Below are 11,487 nucleotides of genomic sequence, written 5' to 3'. Positions count from 1 at the left end.
GGAAGGAGAAAAAGGAGAGTGATTATTCTTCTTATCAAGCACTGAAACAGAACACACAAGCCCTGTGGAGGTGGTGTATATGTTTGCTGTCAGTTCAATCAATCTGCTAATTCATTTGATGTGTGATTTTACTGCATGACACCATATACTTTTATAGTTTCATGCGTCATGCTGGAATCTGTCACGCAATCATGTAAGTAGGTGTTTTAACTTTGTATGTGACTTTTTATGACTCACACTGTGTGTGTCTGTGTGTCTGTGTGTGTGTGTGTGTGTGTGTGTGTGTGTGTGTGTGTGTGTGTGTGAGAGAGAGAGAGAGAGAGAGAGAGAGAGTGAGAGAGAGAGAGTTTGTGTGCGCGCACGCGCCAGACCAGGTCTCGTGGCCATTCCTATTAATCTCTGCATTTAGCTCTTCTCCTTTCCTCCCCTCCTATGTTATTTTCTTCTCTCACTCTGCCAGTGTGTGTTTGTGAGTGTGTCCCAACCAGTGCATGTGTGTGTTCAGGTAATACTAGACTTAGCCGAGCAGTTTTTTTGCCCCAGTGTGGCCCCAGTGATTCACCTTTTCTCCTCCAGGTTTTCACCGGGTCACTGGAGCGGTGCACTGATACGACCTGACACCTGTCTGCTTGGATGGCCAGCAACAGGCCTCACACACATACACACACCTACACATGCATCCATGCATAAACACGGTAGAGCCCTGATTTGCACACACAGGTGAAGGTGCACTCATGTTCTTGCACAAGCTTGACAATAAAGGTAGATAAATGTACACACATAGGGACATATGCATGCACATGTACATAAAGGGATGACACACACATTCATTTGCTTCCATTCTGTTGAATAAATCTCACAGCACACACAAAATCCTGACATTGCTGGGCTCAAAGTGCCTCGAAAGCTGACAAACCCTCCTGTATTCTGTAAAAGAGTCATACTGTGATGTGTGTAAATATGTCAGGGTTTATCTAGTGCTGTTTTCATAAGGGAACAAGGTATAGTGATTCACAGCCAGCCAACTGTATTCGTGCAACACAGCTCTGCATGCTATAAAGAAGTATTTGAATCATGCATATGTAGATATCTCTTTAGAGGCAATATGAGAGAGCGTCTTGCTGAGTTTTTTAGGGTTCTAAACACTTTAGGGTTTTGAGTCATACAAATTCGGAATGAGCAATTTTTTTGAAGAAAAATGACTACCTCCTGCTGTGAAATAAACTGACAAGCAGGTGAAAGTTGTGATTCCATTTATTTTAAATTCAACAGTCAATTGCTCTTCAGTCAAAAGGAGAAAGATGGCGACAACTTGAAATGTTTATATAGTGGTGTGGCCATGGCTCTGTAAGGCTGGCACAGCGGTGCTTCAGGCTAAATGCTAACATCAGCATGCAACGTAGTCACGATGACAATGCATACATGTTAGGCAGCACGGTGGCAGGTTAGCACTTCTGCCTCACAGCAAGAAGGTTTGAATCCAGGTCGTTCTGGCCTTTCTGTGCTTGTATGTTCTCCCCATGTTTGTGTGGGTGCTCCGGTTTCTTCCCACCATAAAGGCATGCATGCTAGGTAGGACTACAGTTGTAAAATAGCCGATTGGCTAACACTGGCGCATTTACAGAAATGCTGAATATTGTGCATTGTCCTAATCGAATGAATAAATATAAATGTTGGTCATCAACATCCACCATGTTCACCTTATTTATGTACACTACTAGCATGCACTAGCATTTGCTATATATATTTATTTATTTAAGTACAGCTGATGTGAATACAATGACATTTGCAGTTATTTAGTCAACAAAAGTTTAGGACAAATAAAAAAATATTTTTCTGGTGATGGTGCTATTTGAAAAGTTAATCAATGTCCATTGCAATTTTTTCTGTGGGAACCACAAATGTAGCAAACCATTCAATTGTTGTTGGATTTTCTCCATTTCTCTCAAAACAGCAAGTCAACCATCATTGACATGTTGGCAACAGATTAAAATTCAGGGGATTAACAAAACGATAGCTTTCATCCTCTGGGGACTCTGAATGTTTGATCAAAATGTCATAGCAATCCATTCAATAAATATTAAGATATTTTAGTCTGGACTACAGTGGTGGATAAACCAACTGACTTGACAGACCAACATTACGATCTCTAGATCCATGCCACTGGCATGGCTTAAGAAAGCAATTGTCTTTAAAATGTCTCCTGCAATCTTATTAGTGTATGTCCTCGACTAAGAGTTAATACAGTGGGGGTAATGGAAAAGATGCAAGCATGTGAGCAATAAAAGCAAATGCAGCATGCGTAACTGTACCCATCTTTTTTTATGACACTCTCCTCACTGGCTTTCTTATCATCACTGAGGAGAATAGCAGCAAGTGCAATCACAAGGATTCATCGTTGCGATACTTAAAATAGCGCTGTCAAAGTGAATCTGTTGGCATTAGACGATCTAGAATGTGGACCATGTCAATACGCCTCTGTGTTCTCAGCTTTCATCGTTTTAACTGGCTGTCAGATAAACTGCGGTATTTGAAAAATGTAATAATAATAAAAGCCGGATAAAGTAAAGACACAAAGTATGTTTTATAAAGAGACAGAAATGTTTTTTAAGTGTGCACTCCCTTACACCGACTGTATATCAAGTTAGGGGTGAGGTTGCTCTTCAAAGCGTGTGGGTGTATGAGAACGTACTGAAGGCCAGGGTGCAGTGCACAATTCTATCTCTTGCAAAGTGTGCTTATTTTCAAATATTTTTGGAAGAACATTCATAATTTTTAATGTTAAATAAATGTACTGGCGTACATAGCATTAGATAAGTATGTAAGTTACATATCAAAAGTAAGTTAACATTAGTCAACGTTGACTTTTGCTTTCAGAGGAGACACAAACAGCAGTTTCTGGGGTGTTTTTTAGCATATGTTAAATTGACCATGTCTGTATAATAGGCCACCACTTCAGTGACTTACTGGATAAAAATCATTGAAGATGAGTGCTGTATCAGCGGTTGCGTCCTTCCCCTTGTGCCCATCCTCCATGTATTAACACGCCATTCTCTTTATTTTGGTTGGAGTTGAACAGTTTAACAGCATCCCTGATGACTCCAATTTTATGATTCAGAGATCTAGCAGTGGTTTCAAGTAGTCTGTGACAGTTTGAGCACACAGACATCTAATGCTGTGAAAGACTTGCTAACTTGTGGTCTGGACGCCAGTTGCCTGTGTTCACATGCAGTCATTAGCAAAGCAGCCTTGGCAGGCAGCGTGATAGCTCTCAAACCATCCTGCCACCAGTGCTGGTGACTATAAATTCAGGGAGGCAGTCCCAAAGGCAAATTCAAATGATGATGTGGATAAAGAGCAGACACAAAGATAGCCAAAATGGGTGCTTCACAGGGCTGGATCTAGGCTGTTGCAACGGTGCAGCAAGAGCAAGTTATGCCTCTGAAAATGAATAGCTCTTTTTATCCTGAACTAAGTTTTACCTTCCACTCTTGGTGTGTTTACCTTAGCTTGCCCGGGTTGCCACATCAGTGGCCAAAAAAGTAATACTTTGTTATTACCTAGCTTCTACGGATGTAACAACTGTAGGTACTGCTTTTAACAATACAGGCTCCATGGCAACAGTGTAATGATGCACTGTTGCTACATCCCCTGATTCACATTGTTTGGGTTGTCATTGTGGGCTGCTTTCAGCCTGGGAGAGTGTGAGGAATGATGAGGCACTCATCAGTCACTCGAAAAACATAGAGCAAAAAGTTCCTATCTGTGTTTTTTTAAGCATTTTTCAGCTGTGAGAATGCAGGGTGCCTGTGCATTTTGGTGATCCTCAGCCTTATCCGGAAGTCGCGTTCCTTTCTTGAATACTTACTATTAAATATGTTACTGTCTGTGGATGAAGGGACCATTTAACGGAAAGTAGAACCCCGCATGTTTCATTGTGAACATAGTCCAAAATCCCTGTCTATCATAGAAGGCCCTTGAGGCTCTAGCCACTGCCGTGTCAGAGGTGGACCAGCCATCTGGAGTTCCAGTCGACCGGTCCACTAAGGGCCAGTCCAGCAACATCCCTTCCAAACTTTCCATGATGTGGGAAGTGCTGATGTAGACTAAAAGGTGCCTCGATGGAGGTGTGTCAGCGAGGGGGGTCAAAAGTTCCTCACGTCTAATGAGTCTACCTTACTTCCCCCGGTTACTTCACTTCGATTCCTTTCACTTCCACTCTGGGCTGACAGCAACTGGCTGATAACTGCGGATGAGTTGACCCAACAAAGGACCTAAAACACAGATGACCAGCAGACCAAAACTGGGAAAATAAATTTAAAAAAAAAAGAATTTGAAAACTGGACTGTCCCTTGTGGGTAACTGTAACCACAAATTAATGACAAAACAATTTACATGTTGCACATCAACATGTAGCACCAGAAGGTTTTTACATACACTAACTGCCATTCTACTGTATTACCCCGCCTGCAGGTGTTGTTGTAAATGCACATGAACGATTGGGATTCTTCGTCAGTTTGCTCTGCTGTTACCCTGGAAACCTGAAACATTAATATAGCACAGCTTTGCTCCAAATGTAATGTAGTGACAACATCTTCTGATTTGTACATAGTATTTACTTCTTTTTTAAACACCTTTTGATTTGCATCTCCTTCTCCAACTACCAAGAAGATTATCTTAAATTCTCAGATGGTTATTATTTTTCTCATTAATAATAACTACAACTGTATTTTGTAATGGTTAAAGGCAACATCCATTATATTACAAATCTCAGCAATTGTGTACAAAACAAACACCTTTTGATATTTCAAATATCGTTATCTTAATTACAGAAATGTTTCTCTCAATCTTAGCATTAAAACATACCAACAACTGCCATTGTACCTAACTTGTGACTGGCTGCCAGCTGCCGTTGACTGATCCCACTCATTAGGCATTTCACTGAGACATGCATGGATGGATTGCAGTGGCTGTAGCCAAGGCTAATCAAAGGCATGAAGTAGGGGGTTTGCAAATTTTTATTCCAACAGCCAAAAATATTGGAAATGATTCTCCTTACTTAAATTCCAAATGGCTGGAAAATATTCTCTATCTTGCGTGTTCAACCTTACAGCAACTTTACCACCTACTTTTTGGATTTTCTTTATTGTTTAGGAGCTGTTTAGAACACAAAGCCCTTTTTTATTTTGACTGGCTTCAGATTTGTATGGTTTTGCCTTACGGTTAAATGAAACGTAAAGTTAAACCATTGGTTTGCAAACATTTGTTGGGAGAACTGGCTCTGGCGCCTGCTTGTGGCAGCACACGCATGCCTTTTGTTTAAGGGCACCAGCCCTTAAGCACCTGATTGCTTAAAGAGCAATCAGGTGCTCATAATTCTTACATTCCCCAAATCCGAACACATCCATCAATCCATCACTCTCACTCAACTGAACCCATTCCTGATAGCTATCTGAACGCAATCTGGTGCAAGATCTGCTGAGCATTGCAGTCACCCCTCTCCATACCATTGGCCTCTGTGGTGCCAGTTGGGATCAATCAAGCCTCGGTGAGGCATTTGAGAAGAAGTGAAGTTTTTGTTTGACCCTGTAGGTTTCCTGCCAGACGATGATAATAAGCAGAGTGGACAGTTTCAGCCTGCCTCCACTCTCCAGACAACCAACCTGGACTAGACTTGACAGCCAGGGGAATAGAAATGGTGGTGTGTGTGTGTGTGTGTGTGTGCGCGCTCTCTCTGGTGAGAAGATGCACTTGTATTTGCATGTGTTCTGTTGAAGTGGTTGCTGTGTGTGTGTGAGTGGGGTTATGAACTTGAGTGACGCAGCAAGAGCTGAGACTCTAAGAAACAGTGAGTGTGTACTTGTGTAGTGTGACTGGTGGAGGGGGGGTTCTGATTGCTTTATATTTTTAACAGACCGTCCTCCAGAAGGAAAGGGACCTAAAGGTCATCTGGGCAGGCAGCTTATCAGGGTTGTCAAAATTAACGAGATAATAACAAATTTATTCAAATTCTTTTAACGCCAGTAATTGTTTTGACACGCGATTAACGCATGCCGTTCTGTTATTTTGCTCCGTCGTTTGGAAAATCCGGAAGCTGCCGCAGTAATGTTGTGAACAGTGTTACCAACTTGGCGGCTTTCTCCACAGATTTACCAGGGCTGCCTGCAGTGGAGACAAGGCGGCAAAATAGGAGCGGCTCTTACGGATTTTATAATACATCTATGAATAGGAAGATGCAGAAATGATAAATAAGTGGTCACTGATACATTGATTATTCAAGACTTCATAGGGAAACATGTAATTTTAGGGTTTGAGACTAGAGTATTCCACTAAGTAAAACAGAATACATCCGTTTTGCTTTGCTTGTTTGACAGCTTCTGATGACTGTGATTGATTTGCTCATTAAATAGATGTCCCAGATAACAGGTTCTGAAACCACCCCCCCACTCATTGCCATTTACTCATGTACTCGCTACAAGACAGCCACTAAGGATAACACAACTTGAGATGGGGCCAACATCTACTGCTGCATTTTTTTTTTTAACACAAGAACGTGTTTTTGCTAAAAATGCATAATGGATGTCAAAGAATGTGAGAGGCTTTTGCCATAATCACCTTCTATTTCTGGAAAAAAGACTTATGCTCTAAAGGCTACTTAACAAAAAATGTTATTGAAGATGAAACAAATGAAAATGAACTGTCTTTAATTACTTTGTCTTTCGAAAAATACACTTCCCTACCCCGGAGGTGAAATGTGTACTAGAATATTATACTTAAGTAATAAACTGTTACTTTAAAGACATTTCACTGAGGTAAAAGTACTTGTGGAAAAATGCATTTACTAAAAAGTAGGCCAGTTAAAATGTAATGCATTATATGTTTGGGGGAGTGTGCTACACGTACACACTAGTGGAACAATATCAGCAACACAACCCCTTGTGGTAATTATGTCAGGGTAATTGGCAATAATGCCAAACCATGACTAATACAAATGTGATTGAAACTGTGCATTTAATACTTATCATGACTCAACCAATGTAAATTGCTTGGATGAAGCGTGTCTATTTGCAAGGACACCGTTGCTGTATCAGGGGCTTAGCATCGCCCAGGAGGGATGTGATTGGTTTAAAGAAATACAAACAAGCCAAAGTATTTTTCCGCTATCCCAGAATAGATAAGCCTTTAGCGAGACCATACTTCAGCACTGAAAAAAATACTGTAGAGATAGGTCTGGCAATGCAGACCTAAATACTAAGCCCGGGTGCAACCGTCGTGGCTCACCCTTCCCACCCACTGACGGCTGACCCTCGGCCGGCGAACGTAAACATTTACAACATGTATCTCTTCCAGAGCATCAGCTGGGTGCAGAGTAGTACTTCTATGGAGCTCTGCCCTCCTGCAGCCGCAGACACACCTGCAGCTTTGTCTCTGCTGCAGCTGCTGTCTCACCTTTCTTCTGTTCCAATCTCCCAACTAAATGTGGTTTGGAAATTGTTTTCATTCCGCAGCTGATGAAAACATAGCAAAGTACAATACTTGATTAAAAAAAAAAAAAACATGTAATTGTGCGCCCGGTGAGCTCACCGGGTTGAGTGTGCGCCCCAAGAGGCCCGTCCCTCACCGCAGCAGCTGTGGGTTTGAGTCTGAACTGCGGGTCTTTGCTGCATGTCATTCCCCCTCTCTTTCCCCTTTCCTGTCTTAAGCTGTCCAGTCAAAAAAGGCCTACAAATAATTTTCAAAAGAGCCTTAAGTTAAAATTAAAATTACGGATTTTTAGACATTCTCAAACTACACATACACAAAAAAACGACTTTGTTGCAGCAACAAGAGTAAATGTAATGTGTTACTTCCACCCCTGTTTGCACCAAACATTGATGAATAAAGTTTGCTATCCTCTACCAAATAACAACATTACTGTGAGCCCCACAGTCTGCTGTCATTCCCACCCATCAGCCTGTCCCACTGCCTGCTCACACAGACAGCCTGTTGTTCCATCAACATCACTCCTGTCAAAGCTCTGGTTGGAGCAAATGCATTTATTCCTAAAATGCAGTGGTGAAAAGTAATGAAATATATTTACTCAAGGCCTGCAATTGAGGATAGATTTGAAGTAATATTTCTATTTTTACAGCTATAGTTACTACTGTTTCCTTTCAGTTTAAAACCCCCAGAAACCTAAGGTCATTTTTACAATTCTTTGTCTGTCTGGTTTTATGTTGTTGTCTACAGTCAAGATAAGAACATCATTTTTTTTAGGACAAAGTGGGCTATAAGAATATTTTTGCTGCAGTGAGGTCACTTGAATGTTGAAAATGGTAGGCTCTAAAGACAAATACATAAATAAAACGAAACATGAATCTTACAGATATGTCTTGATATCACACACAGAGCAGTACAAGCTAAGCCAGTCTCCTCTCTAAAACACTTCTCATGTCTTTAGAGTCTCACTGTGAAGAAATAAACATTGTAACTCATACAGTTGAAAAAAATGTCCAGATGGTTTTGCCCTCATGACATTTATGTAATCAACACAATACAGACATATTTTTATATTTACACCCACAGCAATGCTACACAAGTGTTATCTAAAACAGTTCTCCTATAAGCAAAAATAAACATAACTCATATAAAGCACAAATTATTTACATATATATGCCAAATCTCAAAACAATGACGCCGTTTTCCTCAGTAAAACTATATACTATCTTTGATCACATTAGACTAGTTTGAATTAGAGGATTACTATCTTTGCTCTGTTAAAAATGTGTTATTAGTTACATGATATCACATCATTAATTACATTTTACAACAAACAAAGATTATAGATGCATTTAGATAAACATTAGAAATACATTTGTGCAGCAGAACTTTAACATTAATCATCACATGACCGCTCTGATTTACCTTGAGACCCGTGGGAGGGGCTCAACCCCTAGGTTGGAAAACCATGAACAACTAACTGCATGCAGTGGTTAAAACTATTTCTAGTTTAGTTTATATATTAAAGCAAATCCTTCTAAATGTGGCAAACCTGTATTTATATTAAAAAAAGAACGTTTGACCTGTTTCCCTCTGTCTTGCTGGAACAACCTCTACTTCTTTGTACATATAATCAATGTGCTTCTCTCTTATAGTGTTAAGTGTGCTTCTCTCTTAACATGCTGCTTCTCTTCTAATGGGGAAATAAAAGACACTACACAGGCAGGTGGAAACTGCCATCCCGAACAAACAGGGCATTGATTTCCAGTCATTGTTCCTGTACACAAGCCCCCTTTTTGCTGTAGGAGGGAAAGGAGTGGGTGAAAAGGCATGGTCTCAATGGGTTTACACTATTGAACAGCGGTAATTGGATAGGTATTATAGAATTTGTCCCCTTCATGTCCAGTGAGCTGCTCTCATAATTTCAGCTGTCAATGTTGTGATGCAATAACTATGATCTGGGTTTACTCTCAGATGCAGCTGACAAATTACTGTACTGGCATTAATTCAGGAAGATATGGCTCAATAAACACCTTTAACACTATGTAATCTAGTATTTCTGCATTCTGATTTCTGGTTCTTTTAACAAAATGGTCCCCTTCTCTCACTCGGCAGCTTTGACATTAGCTGTTAAAGTTTATAGGCAAGGGGCCTATAAAACCAGTTGCACCTGAGCCTTAACCTAGCTCTGCCAGGGGCCCCTATGTAGTGAAGTTTATAGTAAAGAGGCCACAAAGGGTGTCCATCCAAAATGAGATACCCACCACCTTGAATAGATTGACAAGTACACCTAACACAGTGATCGTTGTAATGAAAGCTAAGCCGGTTGTGGTGCCGTTGAGTTTTCAGTATGTGTGTGTGTGTGTGTATGCGTGTGTCTTTCTGGGTGAGCGAGTACAAGCTCTGACTGTGGCCAACATCACAGTGCAAATTAGCATTAATAACACAATTTGATTCCAAATAAAAGAAGCAAACAAATGCACACATGCACACCTGGCTTCACAAATTCAGTCAACAGATGGGTACACTGCAGGCCAGTTATTGTGCAGGACAAATGCTAGTATGCATTCACTGTAGGGCACAACCACAGAAGAACAGGGAGAATGGACTCGTATTTTTGGCCAGCATGGTGTCCAAGGTGACGCCGATGCCCAGAAACTATGTTTGAGTCTTGCCTGTTGGCCAGCTGCTGGCTGAACAGCCGCTCTCTTCTGCCATCACCACAACTCCTAGCTTACATGTGCAAATATTAGAAATTTCCACTTTTTGACTGTTCCTTTCAAAGGCCAATCACACAACCAAATGCCATGACATGATCTTAATCCAAGACTTGCAGTCTGGTGAAACATTTTCTTAGCTTACTACAGTTTCCTGCCACTCATTTTTTTGGTAGTAAAGCAAGGACACAGTGTACGATAATAGGAAAAAAAACAAAGAAGGGAAAGGTCGGGCCAATTTCATGCAAATATGGTAATACAAATTTGCAAAATGTCATTCAGAGTTTGGCATTTTTGGGGGGAAATGGTGAGTTGCAACATCCTGATCCAAATGACGAGGGAAATAGCTTTATACCAGCAAGGACAGGAAGCAGGAGTATTAAGGTATTTTCTCAGGCCCGAGCCTCTGGAGGCACGTGTCCCTCTGAGCCAGAAGAGAAATATGCACTCAACATGTTGCCCATAGTTGCTTCAGGAGAAAAGGGCCAACCAAATGGCATATTTAACAGCTTCCATTCACTGTGACATTTTTTAGTCACAGGCTTTTTTTTTTGCAGCTCTTTTCCTCCCAGTGGTCACCTCTGTATGCAAGCCCTTTTTTGGTTGTTGCATTAATGGAACGGGATTGACATATACACATATTGCCTCTCTAAAAGTTAGTTTTTTTTGAGGGGGGCTGACCTTTTGTAAATGCACAAAAATACTCGCCAGATAGAAATTCAATCTTGTATGTGCCCTTGTGCAGCATGTGTGAAAAGCCCAAAAATTAAGTCACAGTTATGCTTTCACTATCATGTTCTAATTTGGTCTTCTGGTCGTCTTCATAAAATTGTTAAACCTAATTTTATATGGATCCGTCATTTTAGAAAGATACCATTATTTAAAAAGAGGAACCTTGAAAAAAATAATTGAAAGCACTGAATTAAAAACTCATTATAGCACCTAGGACTATACTGCACACTACTGCATAGATACGTTCATGATGATACATCTGCTAAGAGCAACCCCTGTGGATATAAGGCATTGAACAGAAATATCTCTGATGTTGACGTGCATTGTGGGGCCCTTGCTATGCAGACAATGTTGCTGTGTATTCAGAGGGAGTGAGCAGTAAGTCATGACCTCAGATGATTTGGGGGGAAAAGGCGGATCAGCTCAGCAGAGCCGATTTCGGGTTGGATGGCAGTGTTATGGCAGGGTGATAATGCAGTTGGATCGGAATTACTCACTCTGTTTGAGGATGCTGATGCTCTCTGGGATAATTAGGCCACTGTCTCTCACTCACACACAC

General features: G+C 40.9%; 1 long non-coding RNA gene across 1 annotated transcript in view; it reads left to right on the top strand.

Moving 5' to 3' along the window:
• LOC117939635 overlaps window positions 1–11,487 on the top strand; it is a 26,241-nt gene that overhangs the window by 12,773 nt on the left and 1,981 nt on the right. The window lies entirely within an intron of this gene.

This window comes from Etheostoma cragini, chromosome 24 (assembly GCF_013103735.1).
Source record: "Etheostoma cragini isolate CJK2018 chromosome 24, CSU_Ecrag_1.0, whole genome shotgun sequence".
In the NCBI taxonomy this organism is placed as follows: Eukaryota; Metazoa; Chordata; class Actinopteri; order Perciformes; family Percidae; genus Etheostoma; species Etheostoma cragini.
This window is presented reverse-complemented; position numbering and strand designations above follow the sequence as displayed.